At 40.3% G+C, this 25,851-nt stretch overlaps 1 protein-coding gene across 5 annotated transcripts in view; it reads right to left on the reverse strand.

The window, feature by feature from the left end:
* Nucleotides 1–25,851, reverse strand: part of PRR16 (proline rich 16) — a 173,158-nt gene that overhangs the window by 25,732 nt on the left and 121,575 nt on the right. Inside the window, exon 3 of one of the 5 annotated variants that reach the window (XM_054809379.1) lies at nt 20,042–20,086. The exons of the other annotated variants lie outside the window; for them this stretch is intronic. The gene's annotated coding sequence lies outside the window, so the exon portion shown is untranslated. Of the gene's footprint in view, nt 1–20,041; nt 20,087–25,851 lie in introns of those variants that run through there. 5 annotated transcript variants of the gene reach the window in all.

A 25,851-nucleotide genomic window follows, 5' to 3' on the forward strand; every position in this document is an offset into this window, starting at 1 on the left:
ACCATCCCATTCCTCAGCTATACAATTTGGCCCTCTTTTCCTAATTATTACATAAGCTGTTCCAGATAGAACTTATAACATGAATGCCTTCATTTTCAAGAGATAATTGAATATAATGATAGTTCTTGAAAAGTAATGGGTTTATAACTGTGCACAGAGCTAAGATTTCTGTCACAAAGACAGTAGAATAAACAGTTTATTCATGTTCTCCTTTTTAAAGACACTAACATTTTAATTTTTTTAAATGAAGCAGGTTTTCTAATTTTTGTGAGTGTACATATAACCAATGTCATTGATCTTCACCTTAACTCTAGAAATGCAATTTTTCAGTATTTTGCTCTAGTAAATGTGAAATTTTGACTAACAGAAACATTTCAAATAGGATTCATTGCTGCTCCTAGAGACAGATGGCAGAGGAAACAGTTTCATGTTAAGCCTTTAAAATTTCAGACAAGTAGGCCTAAAAAAAATATTTAAAAGCAGTATCCTTTTAAACCAGTCCAGGTGAACAACTGATAGGAAGTACCTGAACTGGAGGAAAACTGCAATAATTAATCTTCAAGAACTCTGATAGACTTTCCCATTGTATTACAAGAGAGCTAAGACACTTAAATTGTGGAAAAGTTGAGTATAGTTCTCATGGTTTTAATAGACCAAAACCACTGTTTGTATAAATGGTTACGCTTACACTGGTGAAATCTGCCTGCTTCTTCTGGTGCTGAATTTGGCTACAGGTTTATAATCAAGAGTTTACCCTGAGCTACAGTCATGAACAATTCAAGATATAAAGGCAACAGGCTGAAACTCACTGCAGACTTTACAGTGGAAAGCATTTTCACAATGAAAGACAGTCATTAACCTCTGTTCAAAGTGCAGGGTGCAATTACAAATAGCAGGGCACAGTTATTTGTGTCTTTAAACCTTAAGCAACATTTACAGCAGAGCAGAGTGAATATAAAATATTATTCTGGCATACACTAGCACATGGATTTGAAGTTGCAACCATTATAAAATTAAATTATATTTTTAGTATGATTCATGGTGGGTCAATTGCAATTCCACTTTGTTGGACGTTTAACTGAAGCATGCAATATTTTGGAAAGAACCCATGAAACTATGGATTCATTTATCAGCCTCCAATTTGGTCCACTGCTTGTACACATTGCTACACAACAATTTCCAGCAAAAAAAGCTCAAAACAAAACAAACAACTCCTCTTCAATCAATTAAAACCAGCAACAATAAAAATCCCAAACCCCAAACCAAACAATAATATTAACTTTGTAATATTTTCAACTGCTTATCATTAGATTTCAACTACATTTAAAATACAGAATCTGTCACTCCCCATAAGTATTTGCACTTTTGAGCCATAAATCGAAAGTACAAAAGGAAACATTAAGATTTCATATTCCTTTCTTTCAAGATGTAATCTTGGGGAAAACAAATAAAGCAATGAATGGTACCCTAAGAATAAATTTCCAGAATAAAAGTTCCTCTTTCTGGAAAACCAGAATGATACTTTTATTATCTTTGAACAAAACAATGGTAACAGGAGGTGTCTATATTGAATGAAATTTAATATATCTGATCAAAATATACCATAAAGAATTTTATGTAGGAATTGCTCCTAATTTTTAAAAGTCCTGATTTCAAAGATAAAATAAACAGATATATTAAAAAAAAAAAAACCCAACAAAACCCAACAAACTATAAATGGATGGAATAGAAACTGAAAATGAACTATTAAAAATGTTCAGGGCCTTCAGAAGTTTCATAGGTGAGGAGGACCAGGTGAGGACCACCTCCCCAAGGTGAGTGGGACCCATTTCCTTCAGCATCATCAGAGACAGGATAGCAAGTTGGGAAGTGACACAGTTCACGCACACACATTGAATATCTGGCATTTTTGTTTTTATTTCCTTTGGAATGGCAAAAAGCAGCAGGATTTTACTCCCAGCATATTCATAGCTTTGAAAAATTCAAATCATACATACTATTTCACTGAATGTTGCCAGTTGTGCTATTTTAGTGATCAAAATGCAATTTTCCTTGTCTAATGAAAAGTAGAAATCTCAGTTCAGCCAAATTACATTTTTGGTTATATGGTATGTGATTTAGTGCTTAGATCAGTCCTGTAAATAGCTTTCAAATGGTGCGAGTCGAACCAGATAAGCAGGCAAGCAGGTCCTGTGAAAGTTTATATGATATTCTCCTGCTACCAAAGAGTTACTTGAAGTACCATGGAATTGCTCACGTTTCAACTTACTAGGGATTTGTGCTTCTAACTTATGCACAGACAGATCTGTCACTATGCATGAACCTCAGAATCCATATGATACTTTTACACACCTGGTCGTTGCCACTGTAAAGAATCCTTGAATCAATATCTCATGCTGATGTTTCTGTCCCTACAGAAAATATCTGACATTTTTGTGAGTGCTTATCCTTTTACTAGATTATTACAATGTGGTTTAAATGCCAAAAGATTTGGATACAGCAAACGTTGTTTTAAGTCTTATCAGAAACATTATCTAGGAAAAAAACATTTCACACATTCTCACCATAGGCAGTTGGGCACATAGCCTCAAATATACATGAAAGTCTCAGTCCCATTTTGGATGATCTGGGTCATCCTGAAATAGTGATGATTTACCTAGAACAGCCCAAAATTGAAAGGTAGAGGATAAAGTCATTTAAAAAAAAAAAAAAAAGGACAAGGAGAATTTCTACTGGGTGACCAGTAGTTGGTGCTTTGTGTTTGGTGACAAATAATCAAGAGCTATTGCCAACAATGGCATCTCTCTATATCATTCTCCTTACAAAAGGAGAAAACATTGCTAGAAGTGGAGGAATATCACAGTTACAGAAGGTATACCATATATGAACGCTAGTATGAAAGAAAGCACTCAAACCAACGTGAAAAAGAGAAATAACTGGACAAATAAATCCCTCTATCTTACTTTCAGACCCTGAAAATAGAATAGTATTTGAACTGATACTAAGGTTATTTAACCTTGGTTTTAGGCGATCTCTAGAAATACTGGTATAAAACTTATGTATTCATTCTTCAGAAACTGCTACGTATCACTCCAATATCTGAACACATGATGCATAGCTTCTAACTCAAACCCCCCTCATTTGTCTTTTAAAGTATAAATATGTATATATACTTTATATGTATTTACATGTATGCTAAACCCCACTATTTCCACATCTATAATTTCCTAAGCAATACAACATCTTTATGCATACCCAAATGTATGTATTTTACAGATACATGCACTCAGGAAGGCACATATTTTATATATAACAGTGCTAATGTCTTCCATGAAAGGAGGCAAGGAACCTCTGTAGGCAGCAAGGCTCTCTTCCCCCATGGTTTTTCGCAGTTTGTCTGTGGGACATTCCACATTACCAAATCCATCCTTTTTACAAATACTAAGGACACACGAGCTGGACTCCCGTTTGTGCCACTCATCTGATGGCCATCTGATAACCTGTGCTGGCAAGTATCAGTATTAGATACATTATTTACTGTAGTCACTGGTAAGTACCCCTTAGAAGTACTCCTGTGACAAGTCTCCCAGCACTGGAGGATTGCTTTGGCTTGGTACACTGTGCAAGCATTTAGCTTCCCTGAAGTTCTGTGAGCACAGTCTTTTTCAAGCTGGAATTATGAAAAGTGGCTATGAAATTACTTCCATAATCTTAATAACCTGGCACATGCTGAATCTTGTAATTAATTGCTGTGAAGTGGGTCTATGCAAACCTCATGAGGTTCAACAAGGCCAAGTGCAAGGTCCTGCACATGGGTTGGGGCAACCTCCATTATCAATACAGGCTGGGGGATGAAGGGATTGAGAGCAGCCAGGACGAGAAGGACTTGGGGGTATTGGTGGATGAAAAACTGGGTATGAGCCAGCAATGTGTGCTCTCAGCCCAGAAAGCCAATCATATCCTGGGCTGCATCAAAAGAAGTGTGACCAGCAGGTCAAGGGAGGTGATTCTGTCCCTCTACTCCGCTCTTGGGAGACCCCACCTGGAGTACTGCGTCCAGCTCTGAGGTCCTTAACATAGGAAAGACACGGACCTGTTGGAGTGCGTCCAAAGGAGGTCCACAGAAGTGATCAGAGGGATGAAATACCTCTCCCGTGAGGAAAGACTGAGAGACTTGTGGCGGATTAGTCTGGAGAAGAGAAGGGTCTGGGAAGACCTTCTGGGGACAGAATTTTTAGTAGGGCCTGTTGTGATAGGACAAGGAGTAATGGTTTTAAACTAAAGGAGAGTAGATTCAGACTAGATATAAGAAAGAAATTTTTTATGATTATCATGGTGAAACACTGGAAGAGGTTTGCCCAGAGAAGTGGTGGATGCTCCATCCCTGGAAACATTCAAGGTCAGGCTGGATGGGGCTCTGAGCAACCTGATTCAGTTAAAGATGTCCCCGCTCATTGCAGGAGGGGTTGGACTAGATGACCTTGAAAGGTCCCTTCCAACCCAAACTATTCTATGATCCTATGATTCTATAATTTGACTGATACATAAAGCAAGAATTTAAGAGAAAATATTAAACAGGTTTCAACATTGCCAATTTACACCCCAATGTGGCAGTGAATAAAAAGAACTGTTAGGGACATCAGACTTCACCTGCACAGATCTTTTTTATCCGAAGCAGCTACTAAGAGATGTCAATCTCTCTCTCACCCTCTCTGTCTCTGTCTCTCTCCCCCTCTTCTTGTCCCCTTGTGTTTTTCATCAACTGCTTTGCCCAGTAGCTACTTCATAAAAGCATGATTCTAAAAATTCTTTCTGACATCTGTTTCCAATTCATCTTTTTTCATGCCCTTTTCAAGCTCCATACCCTATCATCAGTACAATGGGCCCAATTCACTCCTGATGTAACTAATCTAGCCACTGGCTCTAGGGATGGTTTTGGTCTTTTCTGTTCAGAGGGTTAATTTCTGTCTAAAGCTATTTAAAATGACATTTTAGTGCAATTCCCTCTTAACTGTCATGTTCTATAAGATGCATCTGTACTTCTATAATTTTCATTTACTCCCAGGACCACCTCCATGGCTTTTATAAAATGTTACCTATTTTGTTACTTCTTTTATTTGAAATGGTAGCAATACTTTTAGGTTTCCTGTGGTTATGTTAGTCAGAAAAGTGCAAAAGAAAAACTTCCTCTTCAGCCACAAGGATTTCCAGGCATTATATGAATAAAAAATAAAAATAAAAAAATAATAAAAAAGAAGTATCAAACACCTGCCCACTCCTTACACATTTAATAGAAAAACAATAAAAGTTAAATACTTCATCATCTCATGCCATGTGGCCTTCAGGAAAGAAATTTTGTGAAGAAGCCACTTAAGACATTACCTGTAAAACTAATCTCAGCTGGGATGTCAGACAGTGGTGGTGCAGTCAGAAGATTTTCTAGGTGGGCTTCCTGTTATTGTGTCCTTCTTTTACCCTTTCTTTTTCACCTTTACTTCATACTCTACTTTCCACTTCAGTGGGGTCCTTCCTGTCATTGTCTCTTCATCTTGCCCGTTCATCCTCTTCAAAGCTCTCCCCTTTTCAGCCCTGCAATGCCATGCCATGACTTTGACAATGGTCATTTGGCCAGCATATTGTCTGTTTAAGGTTTGGACCTTTGGAGGGGTGAGTAGTAGACAACTTCCTGCTGTTCTGTGCAGTATTTGCTGCAGTCAGCAGCTCCTCAACAAATGTAACCTGCAGCAATGCCCAGGTTCAGACAACGGATGCTTAATAATCTTTGACAGGTACTAAAGAGACTAAAATCATAACGGCCCAATAAAATGTTATGTCTTAATAAAGGCATGAAATAACAGCATAAGCTTACAGTTATTTGCTATGACACTGTTATGTACAGATATGCACACACAGAAATGCCTACAAATGTCTTTTAAATTTTTCATGTTTGAAACAGTAGCAAGCTCCTCCATTCAAGTTGGAGCTTTGGCTTTTATAAATAAATTATTAAAGAAGCATTCTAAAATGATGTGCCAGGAAAGAAGTCTCATATTTTGACATCTTGACCAAAGAAGCATTTTTTCCTAGTTTTTCTAATATTTTGTTAGCTACATTTAAATATTTGCTTGCATATAAACAGAGGCATGCCACAATAGCTGGGGGAAAGAAAGTACATTTAAAATTTCAACAGTATGCCAAAATATTTGCTATTGAACATGTTGAAAAAGATTCTAATGTAAAATGAATGTGGTACCTGCACAGTTTGGGTGGCCCAAAAACTCTGACAGTAAGCAAAAATGATGAAAAGTGAGTAGGCAAAAATTCTTATTTTTTGATAACGCAAGTCACTTTAAGCTCTTGGGTTCAGAAAGGCATGAATAAATAATGAAAAATGACCGAAAGGTTCTCCAAAGAAAAGAGGCCAAAAATCTTTTCACTGCTTTACATCACATGAAACAGATGGTAAGTGATAAACAAGTTACCACAATAAGTTGGATCCAAACCAAGAAACTAAGGAGTAAAGTGAACCACTAAATCCCATGTGCCTGTGGCACATGAGCTACTCTGTTCACCCAATAGCTGCATTTCTCTTCGGTTTCTTCTTGGGAAATAGGACAGGGAAATCATGCTTCTCATCACCCCTTCCCTGCACTCCTCCTCCTCCTCATTCTTTGTGTCTCACTGCTTCTTGCCTTTAGGTGGATCAAGATTGACCCAGGAATGAATTCTACAGGGCTCATGCTGCCATTTACTACCAGTCTTCAAAAAACCAAAAAGAGCCATGAGAAAGACTATACTCAATATCTCCATCCACATATTAAGTCTACAATGGTTACATACATCAACAATATAGTTCTGTTTATAAACTTAGTTTGTACTGTAGTATCTGCTCCATCAAGAAGCAACTACACTTGATTGCAACCAAAAATCACGTTTTGTTTGCTAATATTCAGTGCAATTTGTGAGGTTTCTCTGCAGATGTAAAAAAACCCAAAACACTTGCTTACCTCATGTATCACCTGGTGATGGTCAGTCAGCCCTATGCTGAAAAATTTTGAAGCAAATTTGTCTTCAGATCCCTTATTTAGAAAGGGAAGAGGCAGCTGTATCTTTAAAAAGCCTTTGTTACTGCACCACAAATAAGAGATTATATAGTATATAATTTCATAATCAAGCCATACATATACTGAAAGTTTCCTAAAAAACTATTTCTGGTGCTCTGTGTTCCTTCTACTTAGTTCCTTTAATATAAAATAAAATAAATTGAAAAACATAACTATGTGAAATTAAAACATGAAGAAAATGCTTCTTTGATTTTGTTCATGTAATATATTTTGAAAACACATCCAGTATAAACTGCTTCTCTGATAATCAGAAAATGGCTGTCAGTGTTATGGTTTGATTTTAATAATTTCTCCCTCATTCCTGATGGAAGCATACAGGATTTATGAAAAATCAGAAGTGGTCTAACAAAAGCGTGGAATCTAGACTGCCAGAATACTACATAATTTACATTTTGGGTATTATGAGTGCATATGAGATGTCACTCATGTTTCTACTTTGTATGAGTTTTTTCTTAACTAATATTAAACTTCTATTTCTTGGAAGAGGCTCCAAGAGACTTCTTTACCTTAGATTCAGCAGTATTGAAAAAATATGTTACATAGTGCAAGAATGGCAAAAGGTAGGCATAGGTTCCACTGTAGTGTGGCAGGCTGACCCGGGCTTGCTGCCAGGTGTCCCCCAAAGCCGCTCTCTCGCTCCCCCTCCTCAGCTGGACAAGGGAGAGGAAATATGAGGAAAGTTCATGGGACAAGGTAAAGACAGGGAGATCACTCATCATTTACCATCAAGGGCAAAATAGACTCAAATTGGGGAAATTAATTTAATTTATTGCTAATCAAAGGTCAGAGTATGACAGTGAGAAATAAGGACAAATGTAAAACCACTGTCCCCCCACCCTTCCCTTCTTCCCAGGCTCAACTTCACTCCAAATTTCTCTACCTCCTCCCCCAAGCAGCACAGGGGGATGGGAAATAGGGGTTACAGCCAGTTTGGCACATATTGTCTCTGCTGCTCCTCCCTCCTCATGCTCTTCCCTTACTCCAGCAAGGGGCCTCACCTACGAGAGACAATCCTTCATGAGCTCCTCAGATGTGGGTCCTTCCCACAAACTGCATTTCTTCAAGAACTCCTCCAACATGGATACCTTCCATGGGGTGCTGTGCTTCAGGAATGGACTGCTCCAATGTTAGGTCCCCCGCAGTGTCACAGGTCATAGAATTATAGAATCATAGAATCCCAGGTTGGAAGGGACATCAAGAGCAGCAGGCAGGAACTTACCCAAAATGGCCCAGAGGAGCCCTGGCAAGGGGCCATGCTCTGTGCTGCAGAGGAAGGTGAAAAACCCCCAGCGCCAATCTGCCCCAGAGAGGGGGAAATTCCTTCCTGACCCCAGAGCTGCCAATCGATCCGCTGTTCCCTGAGCACGTGAGCAAGACCTGCCTCACCATGGGGTGGTCACTCCTAACAGCGACGCCACCACTGCCCGACCCCTTCCCTCCCGCAGCCCAGATCCATCTCAGGGCCTTCCAAGAGCGGCAAAAGCCCCCAGATGGATCGACCTCAGGGGTGAGAATCCTTCCCGTGCCCGGCAGGACACCAGTGGGTGCCCCAAAGCACGGGGGGAGGTGCTGACTCTGATAGCCCTTGCAGCATCTCTGCAGCCTGTTCCTTAGTGCCGCTGCCACTGGCTCTGCAGGGGATGAGGCTGGCGAGCTCTGCACTGCTCCTCAAGCGCCGAGAACACATTCCCATGGTCTTGGCAGGCCACCCAGCCAAACTTTGCCTCTGCCATCCAGCCGTGGGCACCTCCAGGTGTCTGGGGCGCTTCTCCTCTCCCCAGGAGCTTGTCTCCGTTCCCGGAAGGAAGGAAGGAAGGAAGGAAGGAAGGAAGGAAGGAAGGAAGGAAGGAAGGGTGAAGCAGGATTTCCACCCATCCACCCAGCAGACGCAGCTTTGAATGTGGCCCTGCCAGGAGCTGGGACTGCAGCAGAGAACCTCCAGCAGCCTCGTCCAGCCTCGAGTCTTCCCCCCTCAGCCCCTCCAGTTAATGCCACTGGCCCCTCAAAGACGTCCTCTGCCACGCCGTGGGGCAGCCCCTGGCCAGCTCAGTCCTGATGGCGCAGCCCGGCAGGCCGGCGGTGGGGCACAGGAGGGTGCCCCTTTCATCCTGCCCGGGCACGGTGACGCGGTGTTGCCGGGATGTGGCCCTGTGACGGGTCGCCGTGTCACAGGGGAGGGCCACACAGGAGGAAGGTCCCTGTGCCCAGGGCCAGGGGCTGTCCCTGCCCGTGGTGGCCATGCACTGGGCGCAGCTGGGACAGCCTGCTGGGCTCCTCCCTGCCACCCTCTGCAGCAGGCTCCTGGTGTCACCAGGGCAGGGCCAAGAATCAGGGCACAGCGCAGTCCTGGCCAGGGGCTTCTCCTGCTGCGCCACAAGCAGCCAGGGAGCTCGTTAGCTGAGGGCCACATTGCCTGTGCCCTCAGCCTGGAGGAGTCCAGGGGAGCCCTTCCCCTCCAGGACCTAGGGAGATCCCCTTCATCAGCACAAGGCTTGGGCATTCCTTCTGCAAGCCACGCTCCCTCCCCAGGGCTCACGTGAGCAGAGGATGTCATCCAAAGACGTGCCGTGACCATGAGTCCTTGCACTCATCTCCTGCTCTGCTTGTCCTGTTCATAAAGCTCAGTGGCTGGACCAGGGAGTGTGGGAAACACCCTGTCCAGTCTCATACCTCCACAGAGTCACCTTCCCAACCAATGGCCATGTGCAGGAGACGTTAGCCAGTGCCTCTGGCATGTGGAGGGCTGCTACACTTCAGTGCAATGCTTCAAGCAACAGACCACAGTGTGTGCCACTGTATTGATGCTTCATGCTGTAGAGCCAGCTGGGACCTTGGAGCACCTGCTGTACCATGCAAATGCCTGAGCAGATCTGGATGGGTGTATGGAGCACCAGGGCTGGAGGCAGCTCTTAGTGCATCCCTGAGGCTGAGCTTGAGTAGCTAGGAGGCAGCAGCTGACCCCCTGAGGCTGAGCTTGAGTAGCTAGGAGGCAGCAGCTGACCATGCCTTGCATTCCAGCTGCTGCAACACCTTGACCCAGGCAAGGCTTGGGCAGCCAACGAACCCTCCCAGCTCTACCAGGGCACTGCCAGGCCCATGGTGTGTCTTGTGGTGCGTTTACCCTGCTTGGCCACTAGTTGCCCACCAAAGCTGCTCTATCACTGCCCTCATCAACTGGATGGGGGACAAAATATGATGAAAGGCTCATGGGTCTACATGAGGACAGGGATATCACTCAGAAATTACTGTCACAGGCAAACCAGACTCGACTTGGGGAAATTAATTTAATTTACTGCCAATTCAAATCAGGGTAGGACAATGGGAAATAAGGAAAATATGTTATCACAGAGATACTACCAACATTGCTGACAAGCTCAGCTTTGGCTAGTGGTGGATCCGTCTTGGAGGCAGCTGGAAATTGCTCTGTCTGACATGAGGACAACATCTGGCATCTTCTCCCAGAAGCCATCCCTGTAGCCCCTCCCACTACCAAGACTTTGCCACATAAACCCAATCCATGTGGTTACTCAGCCTATCTAAATTTCGGGCCCTAGGAGCAGTCCAAGTTTCCTAGTCCAAGACTGTGTACCAACTATGCCAAATCACTATCTGGCAAAAGCCAAGATAGCAAGATAGCCAAGAGTGCAGCAGTGCCCCTCCTCTGTCTCCTATTCCCATGCGCCAGTTTCTACACAAAACATAGGATGCATAGGTTACAGCTGACTATCTGTGGTCTTATCAACACAACTAGGAGACCATCTTCTTCCACACCAAGGCACAAACTCACAGGTCAAATTAGACAAGGGATGACACTACTTACAAGTATAGGCAATGGGATCAGATCCAGTTCTTCGTTTTTCTAGTTAATATAGAGGAAGCAGAGTGGTACAAGGTTGGTTTATCAAACAGGCCATTTCCTGTTCAACAAAAAAATAGTACAATACCTTCCTACCCGTAGTAATTTATACTATTCATCTTGTGTCCTAGAATCTTACGACACTATGATAAAGTTTTCCGCTTTGTATTTCAGACATTTAAAGCTTCCTCACATAGATCAAATTTTCCTTGAAAACACACCACACAAAACGGTGTTGCTGAAAGCTCATGAAGTAGTCACTTGAACATGATTTAAAAGATTCATTGCATGTCTGAGAGAGAAATAATTAATCTCCTCAATGTATGGTTAATGAGTGATAGCGAAACAAACTTAAGATACTAGTATATACAAATGGTTTTCTAATAGTTTTCCTGCCTCAGCCTGTGAATTCAGACTATAAGATCATCACTGAAGCTTGTTACATTGGCAGTCTTCTTTACAGAAATCAATGAGATAGTTGTAATTTATTATACAACCTTATTTCTTGTTCCCCTAGCCTTAAAAGAAGTGACTGAACAGCATGTCTGTACAGCTGGAGCTGAATATCAGGAAAAAGAAGAGGCAGAAAATGAACAATGCATGTAAAATGCATTAATAGTACAAAATTTGCATGTTGAGTCTTAGGTTTATATGAAGTTTTACTTATCATATTTACTGTTATGCTTCAACTCTTCCCTTGCTTAATGTTTTCTCTGCCTCAGCAATGCAATTCCGACTCTAAAAGCTGTTTCCCTGAAGAACAGTGAACAGTTTTAGTAAAGACTTTCTCTCAAGTGTGAATGTGATCAGAATTGACCTTGGATTACACCGAATTATAAACTACTTGGAACAGTCTTTCATTTTCTGTACTTTTGCATTGAACACTGGTGTAATTGGTTTGTATACCACTGTGACAAACTCAAACCTAAATGACAATAAACTAAAATGTAAATATATGCTTTTTAAGGTCCCTAACAAGGTGAAGTCAATTTTAATTACTGGCCTTCAGAGGAAGACACTGCATTCTTATTTTTCTAACATGAGTTTCTCATCTCTTCCTGCCACTAAGACACAATATCCTTTTCATGTACATACTTAATAATTTATTCAACATATTGTAATATTTTTTTTCTAATTAGAACGATGTTTTGTAATATAAGAAAAGGATTGTTCAGTATTTATGACTGTTCTCCACGTTTTGGCAAAACCCAAGTTCAAATATTTTTCAAATAGTACAGCTAGTATCCAACCAGAGTATACTTACAAGTCTGCAACATAGACATACTCTTGAAATACTACTCTTGTATTTAAAAATCAGATCACCACAGGAAAAAAATAATTAAAATCATCAGTCTCTAAAGTATTCAGAATCATATTCAGTTGTTTATACATATTTCAAATATATAAATTACAAATTATGAATCATCACAGCTGTTTTGGTTTTTTTCATTTATCATTCAGGAGGTATGATTACTGAAAAGGTTTGAAGAAATCTGTCACAGAGTGATATACTTTCATTTCTCAGTAACATATTATGACTGAGGTTGCAAAAACTATTAACATTTATCATGTAAATTAATTTATTATGAAAATTTAATATGAATTATGAAAATAAATGCGTCATGAAAATTTGGCCTGTTAGCCTACACAAGCTTTCCCATAGAGACTCTTAACCAATGTTGTCAATCAGTTACTATCTCAATGCAGGTAAAAGCACAAAATATTCTGCATAAGCTGTTGGAGAAGTCTCACAACTTCTTCTTGTGAACCATGAACTTTTTTGTCAAAAAACACAGAAGCACTGAATTTTGTCAGATGAGTCTCTTGCCCAACCTGTTCAGTAATTATTGATATTCCATATGTTTATAAAATTTTAATTGAATTTATTATTCTGTTGATGGCTACTCTCATCTTTTTGTAGGTCAGTTTTTCACTACTATTTCAATTGTCAGAGTTTCTCAGGAGAAGACAATGTGAGAATTACTGAGGTATTTAAAAATGCCTTAGCATGCTGTGTTATATATCATAAAGAAACTAAAAATATCACAGATATTTTTTCTCTCTCTTTTCTTTCTTCCTTTTTCTCTTTTTCTTTCTTTTTCTTTCTTTTTCTTTCTTTTTCTTTCTTTTTCTTTCTTTTTCTTTCTTTTTCTTTCTTTTTCTTTCTTTCTTTCTTTCTTTCTTTCTTTCTTTCTTTCTTTCTTTCTTTCTTTTCTTTCTTTCTTTCTTTCTTTCTCTCTTTCTCTCTTTCTCTCTTTCTCTCTTTCTCTCTTTCTCTCTTTCTCTCTTTCTTTCTCTCTTTCTCTCTTTCTCTCTTTCTCTCTCTCTTTCTCTCTCTCTTTCTCTCTTTCTTTCTCTCTTTCTCTCTTTCCCTCTTTCCCTCTTTCCCTCTCTCTCTCTCTTTCTCTCTCTCTCTTTCTTTTTTTTTTTTTTTCCTGGTTGGTTTTAGATGGAAAGAACCTAAAATGAAAGATTAAAAATATACTTGGCAGGACAAAAAATCGCCCAAGAAGTCCCTAGCAGAAAAAAGCTTGACTATATCTTATTAATGCAAATATGAGCGGTGCTGTTTCTGTTGCTAAAAATCCATTTGTGTTTCATGCATATCTGCAGGGATTATGTTTTAGAAAATAAACACCCATGAGAAGCTCTTCCTTATGTATTCATTACTTTACTGGTATTATGACAACTTGATGCAGAAATATGTTATAAATTTCTTAGTAGTAGTGCACTAGCTTACCTTAATTCTTATGAAAAGACATATTTTACTAGAAGGATTACTGAAATCACATCAACACATAACTCAAATTCCTATTTTGGTTTTATTTTCTCCTCCATTACACTGGTGAAGGCCAACCACCTATTTGAAATACATCATGGTATGTATATATGAAAACATTTCTCCTGCATCCTTACATGGTTTTTAGATACTAGACAAGCCAAGACAAAACCCCACATCTGTGTGACAAGGTTGATTCTTTTCCTTCATTTAATAGTAAAATCAAATAGAAGTACATGGGCTTAGATGTCTGATTTTATTTAAAGGATTCATTAGGTCTTTGCTTAACTTCACATGGACATAATCTAAGTGCTGAAAAGCAATCCACTCTCTCCTCTTTCATAGACTGTCTCATTGACTGACTCACCAATTTTGGGGATAAACATTTTTTAAGACAGCTTGGGTCACCTGTCTGGCTCACTGCTTCACTGTGAAAATGTCTGAAGTTGACTTATTGTAGAGATGACACAAGAAAGAGCAGCAAAGGTGGGTTAGGATGGTTTTCCAAAAAGCAGTACAGGGTTAAATGTATGCTAACCCACGTTGGCACTGGGAATTGAAGAGCATTTGTCCATTGCTGCATCCATAAAAGGGTTCTGAGGCTGATTCCTGCACAGCCAACTAGCACTTCAGCTGCCAAAGGACTTGTCACGACAGTTGATCTGGAGTATGCCATTCTGTTGTAGATACGTACAGATACAGATTGTTTGTTCCAAAATCATAATACTAAAAGGTGGAGAGCTACTTCCATACATATCCATAAAAGGCATCCAACGCCTTTATTTCAAGCCACCATAAAAGTAGAATTAATTCATTAACACTCTGCACAATTTGTACTGAGTTTTGCCTGTTTATAAAAAACTGAAGTTCGACATTCGAATTTTCCATTGCTTCTGGCATGCTTACCTGCTTTTTTTTCATCTCTTTTCTTTGTCAAGTACAAAATTGCACCTGCTGGAGACATCAGAAAGGTATATTTTTCATATCTCTTAATGACAGGTGTATCAGCTCTTTAATGGCTAACAGGGAGCATTAGGGTAAATTACTTTGCCCTCCTGATTACCACTGTAGATCTTCAAAGTGATTTCCTCAGACTTAGTGTTTCTCTTTTTTAAGACACATCCAATTTTAATTTGAAAACTTCATAGTGTGAATTACTAACTGCTTTTCCAAATAATTTGCTCCAGTAGCTACACGCCTTACTGTGACAAATTTTTAGCTTATTTCTAGTCTGATTTTATTAACTTAGGCAATAGTACATTGCGTTTTTACTATATTAATGGGTCCTCTGCTGTCGGAAAACTTCTTTCCACTGAATTAATGAATAAGCTTTCTTCTAAACATTTTATTTGTTAAGTTAAAGCAATTTATATCCAGAAAACTTTAATTTCCAGGGAAAATTTAAGATTATGAAATAACTTTTTATTTTTTCATTTTTTCCTGAATTTTTAATGTGCATTATCATTTCTGAAGATTGATTACAAGAAAAGGATGTTTTCTAATAGCTGCCTCACTAGATCTTGGCACTCTTAGATGCTTCTTTTTTCTGTTCAGCTTGCTCATCAGGACTAGTAAATCTCTAGGAAACACTGCTTCAACATAAAGCCACTAGAGCAAGTAAGTTTAATTCAGGTGGCCAGGCATGTGGCCTGACCTGCACTTTACCATGCTAGTTACACTAGTTGTTACACTACCAACTACTATATTACCACTATACAAAGACATCACTGTGGCTATACCATGACTCATGTAAGATGGCACCAAGATAGCATAGAATCATAGAATAGTTTGTGTTAGAAGGGACCTCAAAGATCATCTAGTTCTAAGACCCCTGCCATGGGCAGGGACACTCTCCACTAGACCAGGTTGCCCAAAGCCCCATCCAACCTGGCCTTGAACATTTCCAGGGAGGGGGCATCCACAACCTCTCTGGGCAACCTGTTCCAGTGCCTCACGACCTTCATAGAGAAGAATTTCTTCCTAATATATAATCTAAATCTACCCTCCTTCAGCTTAAGGACATTATCTCTTGTCCTATCACCACATGCCCTTGTAAACAGTCCCTCTCCAGCTTTCCTGTAGGACCCCTTCAGGTAATGTAAGGCCACAATAAGGTCTCCCTGGAGCCTTCTCTTCTCCAGGCTAATCCACCACAAGTGTCTCAGTCTTTCCTCACAGGAGAGGTATTCCAGCCCTCTGATCATTTTTGTGGCCCTTCTCTGGATCCACGCCAACAGGTCTATGTCTTTCTTGCACTAGAGACCCCAGAGCTGGACGCAGTACTCCAGGTGGGGTCTCACCAGAGCGGAGTAGAGGGGCAGAATCACCTCCCTCGACCTGCTGGCCATGCTTCTTTTGATGCAGCCTAGGATATGGTTGGCTTTCTGGGCTGCAAGTGCGTTTCTTTGGGTGATCACCTAAAGGACTCTAAAGAGGAACTATTCACACCTTTTCAGGGACATGAGCCAGGGCATTTATACCATGCCCAGAGAAGCTCATTTCTTCAGGCTTCTGCACCAAACTGATCCTTCCTATGTCTGTCAAAGTTCTTAATCACAATTAGCTGCCTCTCCTGTCATCACACATCAAGTAAAAGTGCTGATTTGACTAGATACTTCTAGCAGCATCTAATCAAGTCCCTGCTTTCTGAAGCATGAGAATTATACAGTCCATCCTTAGGGACATGCATAGACCAAAGGGATTATAGAATCATAGAATTATAGAATGGTTTGGGTTGGAAGGGACCTTTCAAGGTCATCTAGTCCAACCCCTCAACTCACTCTTTCCTCACAGAAGAGGTGTTCCATCTCTCTGATCATTTCTGTAGCCCTCCTCTGGACCTGCTCCAACAGGTCTTTCTTGTATTCCAGTGCTGGACACAGTACTCCAGGTGGGGTCTCACTAGGGCGGAGTACAGAGGGAGCAGAATCACCTCCCTCAACCTGCTGGTCACACTTCTTTTGATGCAGCCCAGAATACTGTTGGCTTTCTGGGGTGGCTTTTGTTCAACTTTTCATCCACCAACACCCCTAAGTCCTTCTTGTCAGGGCTGCTCTTAGTCCCTTCATCCCCCAGCCTGTATTGATTCTTGGAGGTTGCCCCAACCCATGTACAGGACCTTGCACTTGGCCTTGTGTGAACCCACTCCTTAAGGTTGTCCAAGTCCCTCTGGATGGCCTCCCATCCCTCAGATACGTAAACTGCACCGCTCAGCTTGGTCATCTGCAAACTTACTGAGGGTGCGCTCAATCCAACTAAGTCACTGATGAATGGAATTGATTGAAAGGAATGGATTGACAGCAGCCCCGAGGAGAAGGACTTGGGGGTATTGATTGATGAGAAGCTCAACATGAGCCGGCAGTGTGCGCTTGCAGCCCAGAAAGCCAACCACGTCCTGGGCTGCATCAAAAGAAATGTGACCAGCAGGTCGAGGGAGGTGATCCCACCCCTCTACTCCGCTCTGGTGAGACCCCACCTGGAGTACCGCGTCCAGCTCTGGGGACCCCAGGACAAAAGAGACATGGAGCTGCTGGGATTGAGTCCAGAGGAGGGCCACGAAGCTGATCAGAGGGCTGGAGCACCTCTGCTATGAGGACAGGCAGAGAGAGTTGGGATTGTTCAGCCTGGAGAAAAGAAGGCTTGGGGGAGACCTAATTGCAGCCTTCCAGTACCTGAAGGGGCCTACAGGAAAGCTGGAGAGGGACTGTTTATCAGGGAGTGTAGAGACAGGACAAGGGGTAATGGGTTTAAGCTGAAGGAGGGTCGACTTAGATTAGATGTTAGAAAGAAATTCTTTACTGTGAGGGTGGTGAGGCACTGCAACAGGTTGCCCAGAGGTTGTGGATGTCCCATCCCTGGAAGTGTTTAAGACCAGGCTGGATGAGGCTTTGGGCAACATGGTCTAGTGGAGGGTGTCCCTGCCCGTGGCATGGGGGTTGGGACTAGATGATCTTTGAGGTCCCTTCCAACCCAAACTATTCTATGATTCTATGAAGATATTAAACAGTACCTGTCCCAGTAGGGACCTCTGAGGGACCTGGCAGTTCCTGAGTTAGTTCCTGACTTTACTTTTCTCCTAACCCATATCCCTTAGGACTGTGAAATCCAACAGTGTATGATCACTGCCTCCAGTCCTGACATCACCGATTAACTCACTTATGTTAGTGACCAACAGATCCAGTAATGCATCCCCTCTAGTAGGGCTGTCTATTGCCTGGCTTAAGAAGTTATTCTCAATGTGCTCCAGGAGTCTCCTGCACGGCCTACAGTTCACCATGCTACTTTTCCAGCACATGTTGGGGTTGTTGAAGACCGCAGTAGGATGAGAGCCTGTGAGCACAATGCTTTCTGTGCCTGGAATAAGAAGAGTTCATCAATAGGTTCCCCTTGATTTGGTGGCCTGTGGCAAACACCAACCACAAGGTTCCCTTTGTTGCCTCAGTCTCTAATTCTTGTCTTGTTCCTTCCATGAGAAGCTTGGTTGTGTTCAGCAGAGAGATAGGATCTGACAGTGACTGGAATGTTCTTCCAAGACCTGCCACTACTGCTGGGGAAAAATGGGCCGTGGGTAGCACCTGGTGCACCCAGCAATGGCAACCTGACATAGACACCCAGAAACAGAGACTAATTCAACTGAATGTCACCAGGTCTGCACACCTGCACCAGACCAGTGCTGTACAGCTGTAAAGCTGCCTGGTAGATGCACAACTACAAATGATCATGGAACAACAGCCAAAAGAGCAGCACCTATCCCAGTGGAAAAACCCACGAAAGTAAAAATGTACCATCTACTTTCATTTCCTCTGTCTAGTTCTGTTGCACAGGGTTGACCCCAGTATGTACATCTACCTCTACCATCTATCATGCAGTAAAACACAAACCTTTGTATTTGCAAATACTATTGCAAAGCTAAAATAAATTCTGTGGTTTGGCCAGTTAGTAAAATGTTTTTATGTTGCTTTTAATTTTTCTTCCCACTTTTGACACCTATTCAGCAGCACTCATTAATCTGTTTCTCTTCCAAACCACTTGATTTTGCCTCAATACCAATGAAAACTGAGCTTTAAAATCATTGTATACATAGCTAAATGTGAGATGTCTGTAATTTATTTCTTTGGTATCCTTTTATTCCTTTTGGTCCCTCTAAGCTAAAAATATATTTTATTTGAGAACTGCACCCTATACAGTCCATTCAGTTTTAATACTTTCTTGTTCCTAAGTCAGCTAGTATAAAATTAGCTTGATGGCGTCAGATATTTCCTGAATCTAGACTAGTAAATTCTCTAGAGGCAGAGGTTGTCATCACCCATTTCTATCAGGAGTATTACACACTTTGAGGTTAGAATTTGGACAAGTGGAAACCTTGCTGAATGAAAGAAACCCTTTTTTTTTTTTTTTTTTTTCTTCCCCTTGCATTTTAAAATAGAGGAGTTAGGATATTTTAAATATGTGATTCCTGGTTTCCATTCAAGGGAAGTTCTAAGTGTGTTTAAGCCCTATCAGTGAATATATTTTATCAGATATTTGTTGATCATGTATTTGGACATTTGAAGTACACAAAGCTTGCTTTCCTACATTTTACTGCTTGGCATGAGCCACACATTGAATATTACAGCTCTTTGGGAACAGATGAAAAAAATAAGGGCTTGATTTCCAATACAAAAAGAAAACTGCAATTCCAAATTTGTACACAACATCTTGTTAATATCCACTGGGGAAATAAGGGCTGATATGGCAGCAGCAAGCAATCCTATGCTCCACTAAACACATGAGACAGTTCTTACATTTGCAGCAGATATTCTGCAAGATATTCTTGTCCATGACATATGCTGCCTGAAAGACTTGACTGGACACAAGCTAGGACTATTTGTTTTGGTAGGGAATTATAGCATTTTGATAGAAGTTTTATTTCACTTCAGAACAATAGTTATTAAAAAAAATCATGGAAACAAATATACTATTAAAATTGTTTCAGGAAAGAAAGGTTTTATTTCAGTCTTTTGATAGATTTACTACTGTGATCTTCCAAAACAGACCTCGTGAGCTACCAATACTATGGGAAGTTGAGAGCCCCAGGGAACCTCAGCCTTTTAGTCTTCAGGCTAAAATCAGAGTCTAGAAGGCCAAGCCAGTTCTGACAAGAAGCTATATAGGTTTCTGATGGAAAGCTTTTGATGTTGCTCGAAGAGATGATAAAAAATGCCCACTCTCTTCTCTCCTCCAATATTCAAGCATGAAGGATGCTGTCAAAATCTTTATTCTGAATATCTAGGATGAAATGCTGTGAATATTTTCATCTGTGACAGACACATCAAGGAGCCCTTCAATCTGTGAAATACAACACCTTTAGTTTGTGACAACCACAGAGACCTTAGTTTCAATTGTCTGCTTAAAAGTAAACTCGGTGGTAGCATGGGGTGTAAAACCGGCTGTCTGGTATCAGTCAATGTATGCTAAGGCAGGGAAGGTAAATTGTTTTCTCTCTTGTTCAGTTCCTAGCACTGAATGTTGATGATTGGCATGTTTCCAGTTAAAAGTGAACTGAGAGTTTCTGAATATCCTTTATAAGTACTTTGATTGTCACATCTAATAAATTTTAGTAATATTAATCCACATTAAATCTAATATTTACCAAAGTAGATGGCACTGTGGAATGTTTTTTATAAACAAAGAAGAAACTGCAACTTACAGACATACAAACAGCTTTTTATGTAGTACCAGAAAGATTCTGCAACAAATCCTTTTGCAGTGGGTGTGAGGAAAGTACACTGACTTCATTACAAAAGTCAGCTTCCATTGGTGTTGGCCCTACTTCATCGTAATGACTGCTAATGTTTTGTCTCACAAAACATGGTTCTGAAGCCCAAAATCAACATTATGAAGTTGAACCATATAATCATGTTGAAATTGTGAAACTGAAGGAAAACAGTCATCCATTAAAATTACAGCATGTTAGTTACTCCATAGTGACAGAAGATAATGTAATTTGTAGATCCAGTACACAGTCATCACTGAATTTGCAAAAAAATGAAAAACAAAGTATTCTGTAGGCATTAGAGATTTATATGAAAAGATATTATCATCATGTTCTGTTTTTCACATGCTAATTTATCCAGGAAAGAGACTGACATGCATTAATAACTTTTACTTAGCAAAGTCAACATTGAACTTGAAAGGAAAAAAACACTTCTGTGAAAAATTCTGCCACTGACTGGCTTTTTTCTTGCTCTCTTACACTTAAAGTGATTCAAGATTAAGTTTAAAGTAATGATAATAACCCTACTTAAAGAAAAACAAACTCTGAGATTGATGTAGTAATCATCATGCAAGCACTGTTGAAGAATATATTTAAAAATATTTGTTCAAAGTTCCTTTTTTTCATAATATACCTATTATTTTCCCTTATGTAAATTATTTTTTCTACTGTTGCTTGCAAGATTGCAAAAGAAGTCAGTCAAAAGATCAGGTAAACAACATAAAGGGATAGATCTGAGATCAGAAATTTCTTTTAAAATATAATTTCTTATTATGAACATAATTTACAACCAACAGTGAAGCAGACTCTACTCAGTTCCTTAAAGAGTCTTAGTATATACATACAATATTTCAGGATGAAAGAAAAAATCTCCTTTCTTGAGGAGAAGATACAGCAATTTCTGGAGCTCTGCTCTTTATGTTCCCCAAGCAAGGCAGCAGAATGGTCCCAGGCTTACTCATTGTTCAGAGCACTGCTGTTGGCCGGCTATTGGTTGCAATTTATGTTCTAATTCTTTTACTGAATCAGACCTGACTTTTTTCTCATCTCTCTATAGAAAACATTTTAGTACCACAGACAATACCGCATGAAGTTCAACAAGGCCAAGTGCAAGGTCCTGCACACGGGTCGGCGCAATCCCAAGCACGACTGTAGGCTGGGCAAGGAATGGATTGAAAGCAGCCCCGAGGAGAAGGACTTGGGGGTGTGGATTGATGAGAAGCTCAACATGAGCCTGCAGTGTGTGCTTGCAGCCCAGAAAGCCAACCGTGTCCTGGGCTGCATCAAAAGAAGTGTGACCAGCAGGTCGAGGGAGGTGATCCCACCCCTCTACTCCGCTCTGGTGAGACCCCACCTGGAGTACTGCATCCAGCTCTGGGGAGCCCAGGACAAAAGAGACATGGAGCTGCTGGGATTGAGTCCAGAGGAGGGCCACGAAGCTGATCAGAGGGCTGGAGCACCTCTGCTATGAGGACAGGCAGAGAGAGTTGGGATTGTTCAGCCTGGAGAAAAGGCGGCTCCGGGGAGACCTAATTGCGGCTTACCAGTACCTGAAGGGGCCTGCAGGAAAGCTGGAGAGGGACTGTTTATCAGGGAGTGTAGTGACAGGACAAGGGGTAATGGGTTTAAGCTGAAGGAAGGTTGATTTAGATTAGATGTTAGAAAGAAATTCTTTACTGTGAGGGTGGTGAGGTACCGGAACAGGTTGCCCAAAGAGGTTGTGGATGTCCCATCCCTGGAAGTGTTTAAGACCAGGTTGGATGAGACTTTGGGCAACGTGGTCTAGTGGAGGGTGTCCCAGCCCGTGGCATGGGGGTTGGAACTAGATGGTCTTTAAGATCCCTTCCAACTCAAACCATTCCATGATTCTATGATTCTATTATTCTACAAGATACATAGTCCTGCAATAACAAGAGCAGTCCTGCAAAACATGAAAGGTTCTAGTTCCTCTTGGTCATACCTGTATGAGAGATTCTTACCTTGTTTTTATAACCTGACAGGACACTGATTATCTCAACTATAACAAAACTCTCCCTCAAAACTTCCAGAGATTTAGCATCACAAAAAAATGGGCAACCTAAATACAGCCATGGTCTCACCTGCTTACACCACCGAAATAATGCAGCCAGCTGATGGATACAGTGCATGGTGCAATTTCTTAACAAAACCCTCTAGCCACGTAATAGCTTAGGCACTTTGCCATACATGAACAAATGTGAAAAAACAGAACAGTAGCAGACTTGCGCACAGCACGGGCAACTATCCTGCAGCAGGATACCTGGTCAAGTCCAATTTTCCCAGCAGCTCCCGTCTCAGCTAACAAGAGAGCTCTTTGGCCAACATGAGGTAGCCAGATGTCAAATCATTTAAGACCAGAAATGAAAGTTAACTTGCATGTGCTCCCCAGAGCTATCCCAGGATGGACTACTACAGATACCTGGTCGAAATTATGACTGAGAGAGAAACTTGCTCTCTTGGGCTATTCTCCACCACAAGACAGGCCAATGAGATAAAATCCCTTCTAGGTTTTCCCATTTAAAACCACTGCGATGTAATCACTACATGTGTAGTGTAAACACTACACGATGAAGCTGAACTGCAATTTGTATGCACTGCGTTGCAGCATGCTGAGCCAGTAGTAACACCAGTGCTGCTCCTAATGCTTCAGTTATGAGCTGCATGGTCTGTGCTAATACATTCAGAAACGCTAGGCTGCAGTGTGTAATTATTGCATGCTATATATCTCATATTACCCTACAAAACACAATGTGGTTATTCAATAGGTGCCACATATTTTTCACATTAAGTATTCTAAACGTTGTACTTACCATGGTTTACCATAAGAAGACATTTCTTCTACCACATGCCTTTGCGCATATCTCACTTACAAGGCCTTAACTGCAGCTCTAAGCCCGATACTTTCATTATTATTACTAGTTTGAACAGTGGATAAGTATTTTGTTTCTACACAGTCACACCTCTCCTCTGAAAAAGCATGGATCACAGCATATATACAAACCAGGAATAAGAAATGCTGTCTTTGTAAAAATATGTGCCCAATAATCATGCCTACTTTAAAAGTAAATCAGATGACTGGCGTAGCAACCATAACATGATTTTATCTCCACATGTAAAATTACTGTTCATGGTATCACTGAAAGGAAAGCCATAATTAGAACATGGAAACGAAGAGATCTGAGCAGGTCCAGAGGGCATACAGAAATCCCTCTGGTAATTAAGGAATTCACACTGCACTTTGTTTGCTTCAAAACCAATAATCAAGTTATCTGAAGGAAGTTAACAAGAGCTGTGGTCTACTTCACTTACTTCACATAGCATTTTAAATAAAATACTGATTTAATAATAAAAACTGTGGATGAAGATTTGGAATCTTTTCTTGTTTCTATGAACAATGGAAGGTGTGATGAAAGGTGTAACAATTCCACAAGACAAGAGAGAAGGAACAGTGACTTTTAATAGGTAATAAAAAGATTCATGATCTTTTTGAAGGTTCTTACCTTAAATCCTTAAAAAGGATTGTTATTGGATTTTAGTCTCCTGGTCTTCCTTTCTGAGAAAGCAGCCATATGCTAGCTTTTATTAATCAATGCTATTATTAAAAATTAAGCAATTTTCATTGCTTACTTCCATTTTCCAAAGCTCATGCTCTTCATTAATTTGATAGAGACCACCTTCTCCTTATATTTGTATTTGAGAAGTCTAGATGTGGACAATTCAGACTTTAAAATACCTTTGGGGAATCAAAACTGAGCACCAGTCCAAAATGATGGCAAATGTTGAATTGCAGCTCTGTGAGTTCTGTTACTGGCCTTTCAGTTTTTCAGGTATTAACATCTTTTCAAAACTCTAAATATAATCTCAAAGATATTACATTTATGTTTCAAAGGCAGAGACAATTCCTGTCCAGTTCTGATTAGTTTATTGTGTTTTCCTTAGTAAGATGTGAAACATGCTATGTTTATAGGTGTTCAAAAAATACTCCACAGAGATTACATTCTTAATATAAATGCAAAAAACAGTGCTGGCTGAATATAGTATTGCATTCTTTCTTAATGTCATTTTTATTAAAATCTTCCAGACAGTGCCGCAAAGCTTAAAATTAATTGTTTCCCAAGCTTTGCAAGTTTACCTGTTTTAACTTGAATTTTACTCTGTCATGTTAATAATGTGAAATTGTTATTCTGATAAAAATACCTTACAATAGGACACAGGCCAGATATTCTCATTAAAACAGAAGAATTGATTCAACACAGCATGATTTAACAGAGACCGTGGAACACTTTGCATTAAAGAAAGCCTCGGTTAGCAAACTTTTCTTCATATTCTTCACAAAATTTCCTTCACATTTGGAAATTGCATTTCTGGCCAAAGGCAGCATTGCATTTGAAAAACTGCATCTTTTGTTTGTATAGCACAGCACATTTCCCCCCATGAAAACGCACAAAGAAGGGCAGTAGTTTGTGAAAGGGTGCTCAGGAGTCATGGGGAAAGAGAAAAGAAAGTGCCTCTGAAGGAGAGGACAAAGTGCAAGATGAAGATGTACACCAAAACTGAACATGAAATGCTGAAGGGCAGATGCCACTTAAACTTTCCAGAGCTGAGAACTGTAAACTTAACACTACAACAAAAATGAAATATACATGTATATCAATGCACATCTATAGAGTACAGCATGTAATTTGGAGGTACTAATATGTTGATCAGACTCTGGCAAGCCCAGGGACAGAATCCAGAGGAGAAATACTGTGCTTTGCTATAAGAGATGACTTTATACTGGAAAACTGAACCAAGTGATGCAAGACATGTGCATCCTATAATTTCCTGTACGCTTTTTACTAAGGAAAAAAATATTAAACTAGCACATAACAGTTGGTACATGATCTCCACAGTACTGATAAAGTCAAATGGAAATTCAAATTAAAAATCTATTTTGTCCAGTTTTGTCTGTTTTGCCATAGAGTATGTTTTATGTTTCAGCTGAAAAAAGCAAACTTCTTTTATATAGCATCTGCTGTTGGGTCATTTGAGATTAATTTTGCACAACTTTTGTAAATAACAGATTTATTATCAGATTTTCTCCTCTGATTGGATGTTTTTTTAACTCTAGGCCTCAACAATTCTCGTGTGAGAATAAAAGAATGTTCTCTCATAAAATAATTAAAAAAACCCAGGACTTTTGTTTCAACCAGTAAAAATATTAATTAGGTTCACCATCAAAATGTGATAACATATAAAATATCTTGTTTTCCATGTTAATGCTTCATAATTGCACACAGCTTTTCAACTTCAAAGCTCTTTACATGAATTAAGTTAATAT

Source organism: Grus americana, chromosome Z, assembly GCF_028858705.1.
Source record: "Grus americana isolate bGruAme1 chromosome Z, bGruAme1.mat, whole genome shotgun sequence".
Lineage (NCBI taxonomy): Eukaryota > Metazoa > Chordata > Aves > Gruiformes > Gruidae > Grus > Grus americana.